Here is a 12,041-nt window from a genome sequence, read left to right as displayed (position 1 = left end):
CAACCCTGAGATCAAGAGTCACATGCTCTTCTAACTGAGGCAGCCAACCACCCCAATTTCAATAGACTTTAAGTAACAATATTTTATAATTTTCATGTAACTTGTTTTGCTGAGGAGTTCTGCCAAGCTCCCTACTTCATCTTGACGGAAGTTAACAAACCACCATTTATATTATTTTTTTTTTAATTTTTAAGTAATTTCTACACCCAATATGGGGCTTCAACTCATGACCCCAATATCAAGAGTTGGATGCTCTACCAGCTAAGCCAGACAGGCACAGCTCTCACCATTCATTTTTTAAAAGCATCAATTTCATTTGGACAATTATGGGGAAAAAAAAGAAATATTCTTTAAGTCTTCATCTAGTTAAAAAAAAACAATAAAAATGGAATCATAAGAATCTCATATACTTAAGTCTTAAAATGCATATCTTGCATTGAAAACATGGAAATTTAAGCAAATGATAAGATATATAACATGATCAATTTGAATATTATTAATTTGGTTCCTACTTACCAAACGTGGATAAAAACAAATCATTAAGAATGGTTCCTAGTATTTTTGTGGGCCTACCACTTCGCCTGGAGAAAATACACATATTCCCATACCCCAAATTCTGCAATTTCAGAGGCTTTGCTGCCCTTCTGAAGCCCATTCACAAATCCCAGTGACAGGATTCTTATATTCAAGGAACATCCAATGAGTATCATGTAAAAATAAAAGACATGTGGATTGCCAATATGATGAAAGGACTAAAGGTCATAATTTTTTTTTCCAAGTTGGGTCCGGAAGATGTATATACCTAACATGTAAGAAATTTGTTGTTTATTGATTCTGTCTTGTTGTGAAAGAAGCCTCAGCACCCAGGCATTGATGGAATCAAATAATTAAAACATGATCTCTACTCCTGAGTAGTATGTGATTAAGAGCTAAGTGGAATTTGCAGTCTAGTGCTATTAGGTGTCTGGCTGGAGTGCACAGAGATATCTGTATCAGAAAGAAGCCACTTAAACTGTGATCTGAAGGAAGGACAGAATTTGAATAAGTAGAGATGAGGAGGAAGAGAATCTTAAACACAGGAAACAGATATACCTAAGGGAGAAGTCAAACACAACCCTGACTCTTCAAGGAGGAAGGGAGTAAAAATAGTGCATATTTGTAGAGTGATTACTATATACCAAACACATCTCCAAAGCATCTTACATGCATCAACTTCATTGAATCCTAACAACGGTAATGTAAGTATACTTTATCATTCCAATTTCACAAATAAGGAGACTGTGGCATCTAGAGGAAGGGTACTGGCCCTTGCTTACCTATGAGAGCCAGAACTTGAAAATGAATTAAAACTCTGACCTCCAGAAAGAGTGATATAGGGAAGAGAGGAAATAAGTCTCTGTAGACCTTGCAACATGCCTAGATGCTCAATAAATAGATTTGGAATCAAGATTTGACTCTGAGGCATTTTATCTCTCTTGAACATATTGTGAGATATTGGAGCTTCTTTGGGCTTGGAAGTGATACCAGAAGGTGGTACTTTAGAAAGATTTATTTAACAATCTTGTTTGAAGAGAGGTGGATTGTCGAAAGTGGTACTGGAGTGAAAGAAACAAGGATTAATTGCCTCAACAGAGGCGAGGATGAACAAATACAGATGACAAGCTGAAGCATCTGGTCTCTAAGATGTAAGAGCAGCAAATAAAAGATGTTAAGAGTGGGGGGACAATACTTTAAAGAGGGAAATGCCAGTTAGTTGTCTTTCATTTTTAGGCTAAAATAATTGTTAGTTTCCCATTAAGACAATTTTTAGACTTCAGAAAAGAAAGTCCAAATTCTCATTTTAGACAATTATTGTATTAAGAACTTGATTCGTCTTTAAATTATAAAATTTCTTAATAGAAATCTCTTTACATAACTTTGTAGAATATTCTAGACATATTTTAAAGTATTCTCATATTTGAAAATGAATTCCCTTTGTAGCAAAGGATGATCTTAACAGACTAATAAGTTAAAAGAAAAATAGATATTAATATTTTTAGTTCATAATTCTCATGTTCCATTTTGCTAACATTTTGTCCTTGAAGAGGCCGTTCAAGGTTTTTACAAAATAATAAAATAGAAGCTTTTAACACTAAAATAGAACATGTAAGAAATGATAGTGCAATGTAATAGAATTCAACATCATTGAAGGAATACTGACTGAAAGTTAGAAAATAGAAAATTTAGTCCATTTCTCCCACAGTCGTGCTTTCTGACATTACGCAAAGGTAATCTTCCTGGGTTTCATTTTGCTATTGGCTGAAATAAAAACGATACAAATTTCGGGACTATTCCAGTGAGGAATTATGACTTCGTAACTTAACGAAATATAACCAAATATGAAATTTAAAACAATGAGCTTCAGAGGCCCAAAGATCCACTGTGCCAACATAATAAATGAAATTAATATTGTTACAGATGGCTTGAAACATAAGTTATAGAAATATAATTTATTTTGAGTTTCTCAAAGGGATACTTCCCTTAACTAACATTTTTATTCAACTTATATGTATATTTGAATAGGTAATACATCTATGCTGTTCATAAATCAAAACATACATAAAATTATACAGTAAAAAGTTTCTTTCTAATCCTTATGTTCATACATCCAGTTCCTATATGAAAGTTCCAGTAATATGCATTCTTCCAGAGGTTTATATATGTATGAATATACAAACACATATTTTTATTGGACTGTATTTTTGAATTATGTTATTTACTTCACATGCCATATAGCAACTTGATTCTTTTTTTTAAGAAGGTCTGGCCAGTTTTATTAAGGAAAAATTTTGCATGATTTATAATTTACCAGTCTGTTCTGACATGCTTCTAATGATATCAGAATCACCTGGATCAATGAGAGCCATTGTGCACTCTGTAGTACTTCCCACATGCTGTGCCCAATTCAATATTATTGCCACATAGTGACAACAGTTTGGGCCAACATAGTGGACTACTTTATTTCAGATTTCCTGAAGGCTGGGCAGTCGTTAAAGATGACTAGTTTTGTTTTACTATGTCTCATCATTTTCTGAGTCCACTTGTACCCCAGCACATACTTTCCACTTTTCATAATGAGTTGGAACCTAGAGTTGATCGACTCCACTGACTTTTTCTTCTTTTCAGCCACCACCTCCATGCCTTAGATGCAGGACAGCCCCAACAAGAGCAGCTGCCAAAATGGCTGGGAGAGAGAAAGGAAAGAGCTCCCACAATGCCTTGATTCTTTAACTTAACATTATAGCTTGGCTGCCTTTCATATCTCTGTATAGGAAACTTCCTTATTCTTCTTCTGTTTTTTTTTTTAGTTAATTATTACAGTTGGGGAGGTTTCCATTGTATGGACATACCTTAATTCATTTAACCATCAAATGCTACAGAAATTTAAGTTATTTCTGCTATTATAATAATACTACAGTATAAAATTTTTAATGCTTTTTTATTTTGGTGTGTGTGTGGGGGGGGGTGTGTATGTGTTTTAAGTAAATTCTACCCCCAATGTGGGGCTCGAACTCATGACTCCGAGATCAAGAGTCACATGCTCCACTGAATGAGCCAGTCAAGCACCCAACAGTATAATTTTTATACAAATTTTATATCATGAATATTCAACCATAGAACCAGTAATAAATTCATGGGAGAAAAAAATGTCTGGGTTAAAATATTCATGGAGTTTTAATATTTATAGATCTTGCAAAACTGTCCAACATGGGAGATGTACTGTTTACATTCTCACAAGCAACAAGTGAGAGTGTTATTTTGCTACTAGTGACTATACCTATAGTGTGAGTTTAACAAGCTTACAGATGTCCATCAATTCAAGAGACTAAAAAATTCTATCAATGTTGCTTTAGGATTTGAATTTCTATAGGATTCTGATGGACATGAGGGTTAGGATTAAGACATAATTCCCTATGTACAAGAACCATTTCATCATCTTCTTTTATTAAAAATGTCTTCCCTTTGGGGCGCCTGGGTGGCTCAGTCGGTTGAGCGTCCAGCTTCGGCTCAGGTCATGATCTCACAGTTCGTGGGTTCAAGCCCCACGTCAGGCTCTGTGCTGACAGTGCAGAGCCTGGAGTCTGCTTCAGATTCTGTGTCTCCCTCTCTCTCTGACCCTCTGCCTCTCTCTGTCTCAAAAATAAATAAAAACATTTTAAAAAAATGTCTTCCCTTTGTGTACAGGTTTAATTTTTGTGTTATTCTTGATTTCTAGAAAATCTTAAGCAATATTAACACATTCCTGTGATATAAATTGCAAATAGTTTTCCCGGCCTATGTATTTGATTTTGGTATTTTTGCAATACAGATTTTATTCTAATGTAACTGATTTTTGTAATGTTATCATTCTTCCTTCCATGGGCTCCAGACTAGGAGTTATGGTTATGAAGCACTTCTCCATTGTAAGATTATAAATTCTCTCAGGTTTTCCTCTTATATTACTAAGAGTTCATATTTTACACATAAATGTTTTATTTTTTCATCTTGGAATATGGATTTTGTTTTGTTTTGTCTTGTTTTCTGCTAGTTGGCTAACCATTTCTCACAACACGACTAGTCATTTGTCTCAGTAAACAAAATTATATATTTCTACAACATAGCTGCCAAGATTATTCATCTTGATTTTCCACTTTTTCCTTCTCTTCTACAGGGCACAAATGCTTAAAAACAACAAGAAATTACCAAGATATACATGCATATATACATGTATGTGTATATTTATATATGAATTGAATGTTTAGAAGAACAGAAGCCAGAACTAAAGTCAACAGATAAAGTCAGTGGTTCTGAACGAAGATAAGTGCACAGTGTCCTTGGCTTGGTTATTCTTTAGGAAATCTGCCTAGTATCTGGTAAAGACACCAATTATTAACAAATTATTTCAAACCTGAGAGACACTAATCCTAGCCAATAAATGTAATATGATTCTCTTACAAGTTATTTGAAAAGCTGTCTTGGGCTTGGGGAGGGGATTCTGCGTGGAAAATTCTAAACCTTTTTGGGTAGCAGTAAAACTCAAAAGGGCATGTGTAATTAATAATTGATGTTTTTTAAACTACCTTCTAAGAAGTTCCTATTGACCCGGGATTTGTTATTAAACTAGACAGTAATGTGAGATAGGAGAGAAAAAGAAAACGCACACATATTTAATGGCCCAAGGTCACAGATTAGATCATTTAGGATGAAAATTGAGCACTGAATGAAAATTTCAAGTTCTTGAAGTTAAATATGTAATATAGTCACTTTCTTAAGCCTCCCCTACAACATTTTCAGGCTAAATTACAGAAAAAATTAAAAGAATGTATTTTTATAATATTCTGACATGTAATAAAAATGAAGAGCTAAATGGAAATCGTTTTAAACAGAGCATCTGATGTAAACCACTCAAGTACTGTTACTAATGGTGATTTATACACAATCATATATCCAAGCACCATTCAAAGCCCCTCTCTTGTATTAACTCATTTATTCCTCAAGTAACCAAGTGAGCTAGATATGAGTATTATCTCCGTTTTATAAGGAAGCTAGAGCAAACAGATTAAATAATTTGCCAAATGAGCCAGCTGTGCAGCAACAAAATGAAAAAGGACAGCTTCATCACCAGATTTGACATGCAGGCATCTATGACAGCTGCAGAAACTAGCTATGGTGCCCTAATGAACACAGCCAAGATGTCCACTGCACATTACTGAAAGGAACTTCTATGTCCAAGAATCGAAAATCACCAACTGGAAATGGCTATAACTGACAGAAGGCATGCTCAGTAGCTGTCAGCATAAGCCAGAATTGGAAGGAACAGGATCCAGTCCCAATTACAAGAAGACTCAGAGAAAGCAAACAGGCAACCAGTGGTGCAAAGCTAGAGGATGACCAGGAGATGTCGGCTAACCAAAGACTTTTATAGATAGAGATCTAGCTATTCAAGCTGGGCCCACACTAGGGAAAAAAGAATGCTCAAATTTGTCAATGAGGTAGGTGTCAATGAGCCCTAAGAAAGAACCAGCACTCCACATATTCCGGAAAGGGTCAGGGGCATGGACATTTGGCAGTCACTTCTAGAGCTACACACATCACTGCCCAGGGGTGTTTGCCCACATGGGGTTATTTAAATTTAAATTGACTAAGATTAAACAGAATTGAAAATTCAGTTCTTGCATCACAGGAGCCACATTTCGAGTGTTAAAGAGTACAAATGGCTACGACTATTATATTAAACAGCAGTGCTAGAGTATATCAACTTTACCAAATATCCCCCTTTCTAAGTATAGGGTGATTTTGTTCTCTATTATTGTTTTACATCAAATTTTAGAATGAAGTGACTCCAACCCTAATGTGGACAGCATGTATGTATAACCATAAAATTTGAGAATATAGAGTCAGGAGAAAAAAACAAGGAGTGAGTGACAACCAACATTGCATATTGAAGTCATATCATCATTCTTGTCTAAACCAACAGCCCAATATGTTCTGTTTACCTTGATCCTTACTACTCACAAACTCCAGAAGTAATTGCTGACAAGCCCTTGCAAAGAACCTCCTACCCCATGGAAAGGTCCTAATAGAAGTCAGAATTTTCCTGGCTTTTTTTTTCTTCCTTAGCTGAACAATTCCTAAAATACAAAATTGAAACTTTAAAAGAATGAAATCCAACAATAAAAACAACACTTTCATCAACTGAAAATTAATTCCTCTAGCTCGCATTTTTCCCTCAAAAACATGCATGCTCCCTACTTAAAAAGAGCCTTGAGAAACCACAGAGGGGAAAAAAATGCAAAATCTATTGCATGATTCACTTAGCCATTCACAGAAGTATATTTCATTTGAAATATTCATTAAGGAAACTACTAAAATATATCATCTTTGTTGGTTAGTGTGGCCCAGCACAGCATACTTTAAACATGTCCCATATCAGTTTTCGTTTCTGAAAAATGGGGACAAAACTAGTATCTTCCTCTATGGCTAGGATTTTGAGATTTTTTAAATTGTGAAACTCTTCTGTGCAAACTGGTTTCAAACATTTCCTCAATGATCCAAAATTACAATCATGAGGTTTTGCAGAAAATGTCCTCTACAACCCAGAGATACATTTCCAATGTCATGATAATCATATAATAAAATTACTGCACTCTTCCCTTTGCCTACCAAAAAAGAAAAAAAAAGTGTAAAACTACTTTAAATGGACTTCAATGCCTTGTAACCACAATTACTACTCAGGGTGTCGACAAAACAAGAAAAGCACAGATTAAACAATTTGCTTTCAAAGGCACCTACAGACATCCAGATGACATAATGTAAAAACTCTTAGAATATGTGACTTCTTACCATCTTTCAATTACTGTTAATAATACAGATTCTTCCCAAGAGAACAAAACAGAATGCGGTTAAATTTGGAGTGAGAAGTGGTCTCTGAAGAAATCTCTCTGGTTAAAAGAAAATACCCATGAATTAATATACAACCAAACATACTGAACACTGATGCAAAATATGCCTTGATAACAAAGTTGGTAACTTAAATTTTATGAAATATTCAGTCACAATGGAATATGAGAGATGTAAAAATAAATTTAACACAGTATTATAGTTGGATTTACATTTCTAACTAGAAATGGACATATATATCATAAAAGAAATGTAATTTGTAATTTAGGTGAATAGTGGGTATCAGTTGTAGACATTAAAACTGCAATGGGCCTTTTTTAAAAAACCACTATTCTCTTGTTGAAGAGAACTTCAGCTTCATCTCATTCCTGGTTTCTAAAAATAGAAATTGCATGTTTTTACTAAAAATTTCAGAACTAAGAAAGGTAAGAAACTAAGCAGGATCATATGATAGTAAAGTGTATTTGCCCTTGAACTGAATATCCTAAATATTTCTTCTTTGTGGGTTGTTTTTCTGGTACTCTGATGTTTATCATTTCTTACTTATGTAAAATGTGTTTCACTGACTGGTAATTAACACTGCCAATCCAAGAAATGAGTAAGTGGTGGGAGAAAATACCCAGCTGGGCTTCTTGCACTGGATGGAGGATAGATTAGAGACTTCTAAGTCCCACCCAATTACATGGTTCTCTGAATGGTACTTCTTACCCCTGCCTTTGATAGTCCCTTATAGAAATTCCTAATGTAATCTGCTGCTCTACTTCCCTTGGTTTTCTTTAGCCTTGGTAAGCAGAAATGTCCCTAGTAGAGAACATTTCAGTAGCTGCAGTAGCGTATCATTGTCTTACACCTGGCCACAAGCACCTTCTTGCATAAACCAATACTGGAAACCAGGAAGCATGTGGATTCTGAGACCATCCCTTCTCTGAAGAGCCAGATAAGGAAGTCAAATTTAAGAATGGGCATTTTCAACCCTTCGAGTCTTGATATATAATATATATATTACATATATAATATAATAATATTGATATAGTAAGCAAAATGTATATTTTGAGGAAAATGAGTATTATTTTGTAAGTCAGAGAAAGCAAAATGACTTACTGACAAATTATCATGTGCTGACCAGCCAGCTGAAATACAATCATTGGTACCCAGACATTTGGCAGTTACCCTGCAGATAGAATTACTGTCATCACACACAACTTGTCTTCTCATGTATTGATTTGTGTGGACCATATCTCAATTCAATCAATACAAACACGTTAGGAGAAAGTCTTTTAAAAATTCTTTCTGATTGGATTCTACCTCACAGTAGAAAAACAATTCTTCTGAGATTGAATGTACATTGTATAATTATTCCTAAGTGGTTTTTTAATGTCATTGGATTAAAAAAGAAATTCCAGAATGTCTGAGTGCTAAAACACCCCAAGTAAATTAAGAACTTATTTACTTAGCTCTCAAGCTAGTGAAAGTCAAACTCATTAATCTTAGTAATAAATACCACCAAGAAAAATTGCCACTAGGAAAAAAGATACAAAATGTTGGCACAAATAACTGAAAATTGCTTTAAACATGTTGTGGCGTGCTGTTACCTTTTGCAGTTAGAGAAATAGCATACATTTTGCATTTTTAAATACTGTTTACTTATTAGCGATTTTGGACACCACTTTAAAATTTAGTTAAAAGAATAGCATGTAGGGCACCTGGGTGGCTCAGTCGTTTGAGGATCTAACTTCGGCTCAGGTCATGATCTCACGGTTCATGGGTTCAGGCCCCTCACCGGGCTCTGTGTTGACAGCTCAGAGCCTGAAGACTGCTTCGGATTTTGTGTCTCCCCCTCCCACTCTCTCTCTGCCCCTCCTCCATCTGAGCTCTGTCTCTCTCTCTCAAAAAATAAACATTAAAAATGCAAAAAAAATTTTTTTAAACAATAGCATGTAAACTTGTGAAATCACTGTTGTATACCTGAAACATTGTGTGTCAACTACAATTCAATATAAATAAATGAATGAATGAATGAATGAATGAATAAATAAATAAATACTAAAGGTGTAACAGCACTCAGATAAAATTAGCAACTGCCTATGGGAGAGAATATTACTGTAACTTTAACTCCTATGTATTCCATACAAATGATCTGCAAACACTTATAAGGATAGATTAATTTTGTAGTTATGTTTCTGGGAATGATGGAAGGTGAGGTAAATGAGGATATTTTCCCAGTGTTTGTAACACTCAGGACTATTATGTGAGAAAAAAAGGGGAGGAAAGAAATAATGGAAAACATATTATCATGATTGCTACTGTGAACATATGAACAATTCCAATCTAAAGTAAACCTATTTTGGGGGTGCCTGGGTGGCTCAGTTGGTTAAACGTCCACCTTCGGCTCAGGTCGTGATCTCACAGTTTGTGAGTTCGAGCCCCGCGTCAGGCTTTGTGCTGACAGCTCAGAGCCTAGAGCCTGCTTCAGATTCTGTGTCTCCCTCTCTCTCTGCCCCTCCCCTGCTCACACTCTGTCTCTCTCTCTCAAAAATAAACATTAAAAAATTTTTAAAAATAATAAAGTAAACCTATTTTTGTTGTTTAATGTATATTGATCAAGCTGTATCCCTCCCATGAGATATTTTTCATTTTCAAAGAATAACATATTTGATTTTTGTATCAGCTCACCTTAATATTTAAGTATAATCCCTTTATAAACTAGACTGGACAGGTATCATTTACCTTTTTTCTCCCTATAACTAGTAACTCTTCCCACATTCTCAAATTCCAAGTTCATGGCTCCATATCCTGCTTTGTCTGCATGAAGACCAGCTTACAGAGCACATATGAACAAACAAACTCTCTGCCAGATTCTCACTAGGCTATCAATGCACAACTAAAATGGACAGTCACGTTATGCTAGAAAGTGAAGAATGGAATAATTCTTATGAGCAGTTGCTTTACATATGAGCAACGTTTTCTAAAAGGAAAATTATACTCCATTCAATTGATCCTTCCTTATTCTTATTTTTTTCTGATAACTAGATATTTCTAGGTACTCTTCCCGCTCTGTCTCTACACAAAGGATTCAGAGTAGATTAGAAACTAGGAGGCTTTCCCCTACCAATACCAAGGCAAGCAATTTACCTCCTATCAGTTCTTTCTGTCCTGTGAGGCTCTGTACTATGTCTCCCAGTCCTCTTTGTTTTGGTGAGCTGTGACCTTCTGGTTGGCCTTTCTGTCAACCTCTGGCCTATTTACATCAAGGGATCAAAGTGAGTCCTCTCCAAACAGGAAGAAGTATAAACACCTACCTGAACTCTGGTCATTCTTCTTACCATTATTCAAACTAACAATGAAATCCTAGTTTTTCTCTCCATAGCACAGTGGTTTGACTATACTCCTGAATCTAACAAACTATGAGTAACATTTTTTTAAATAGAAAGATCTTATAATTTTGCCAAATTACTCAATATCCATTAACCTCAGCTCTCTCATCTGTTAGAAGAAAATGATAATGTTACCCTAGCTCTCATGTTTCTAAGAAAATAAAATTAAACTGTGGGTAAACAATTTCCACAGTTCATGCAGACCATAGTCAATAAAAGCTACCTCTTTATAAAGTAAGAGGAAGAGGAGAAATAAGAACAATAGTAAAGACTGCCTTCTGATTCACATGGCATCCCTTCTGTTGTTGTCAAGGCACAACTTCATAACGTATGTGGAACCATCATGACTCCTAAATACAAAGTACAGAAGACTCCTAAATACAAAGTACTCCCAATATAAGTTATGGGGTGATTGTGCTGTGGCAGCTTGGTTAAGCTGGAAACTATGCTTCGCAGAATTTCCTTCTCTGAATTGCCCAGGTGAGAGTCAACCAAAAGTTGAAATTCTGCAAGATTTAGAAAGCAGAAGTGAAGCATCTATCATAACTTCCTGACAGTCTTTTTGCAGACAAACATGGTTGCATAGTCATTATTTGGTATTTAGCATAGAAGACAGTTAAAGAGTTTAATGCTATCTGGCATAAAAATTATGCTAGTACTAGAAATATAAACATGGGTGTTAAGAATGATGTGTTAAAGGGTACCTGGCTGGTTCAGGGGGAAGAGCATGTGACTCTTCGTCTTGGGATCAGAAGTTCAAGTCCCATGTTGGGTGCAGAGATTACATACATACATACATACATACATACATACATAAAATAAACAAAGTAACTAAGAAAAAAAAAAGAATGATGAGGATGGTGTGCTAAACTACCTCTCAGTAAGAACCTAAAAACTTTTTATTAAAATGAATGATGTGACAATTTAAAATGCTGTTCTGCCCTTCTCACATCCCAGCTCTGTGATCCACTTACTAAGTCTTTTTACTAAATCTTTTTACTAAGTCCTTTTACTAAGTCTTTTTTTGGGGGGAATGTGCTTCAAATTTGAAGATTCCTAAATATTTAACTTTTGGATAAATTAGATCACTGTATTGGCAAATTAATAAAAACCTACAGCCTCAGAACTCAAATAAAGATACAAGTTATTTGGTAGTAAGCAAATGATCCCAGAGTATCTTCTGAAGTCTCTAATCAGAAAATAACATACTTAAGGACTCCCATGGTTTGTGTTAATTCAAACAAAATA

The 12,041-nt window shown here is 35.1% G+C and overlaps 1 protein-coding gene and 1 pseudogene across 6 annotated transcripts in view; both read right to left on the bottom strand.

Moving 5' to 3' along the window:
* LRFN5 (leucine rich repeat and fibronectin type III domain containing 5) overlaps window positions 1-12,041 on the bottom strand; it is a 250,850-nt gene that overhangs the window by 176,719 nt on the left and 62,090 nt on the right. The gene's annotated exons all lie outside the window — the stretch shown is intronic.
* On the bottom strand, window positions 2,838-3,218 carry LOC132669748 (large ribosomal subunit protein eL30 pseudogene; annotated as a pseudogene).

This window comes from Panthera onca, chromosome B3 (assembly GCF_046562875.1).
Source record: "Panthera onca isolate mPanOnc1 chromosome B3, mPanOnc1 haplotype 2, whole genome shotgun sequence".
Lineage (NCBI taxonomy): Eukaryota > Metazoa > Chordata > Mammalia > Carnivora > Felidae > Panthera > Panthera onca.
This window is presented reverse-complemented; position numbering and strand designations above follow the sequence as displayed.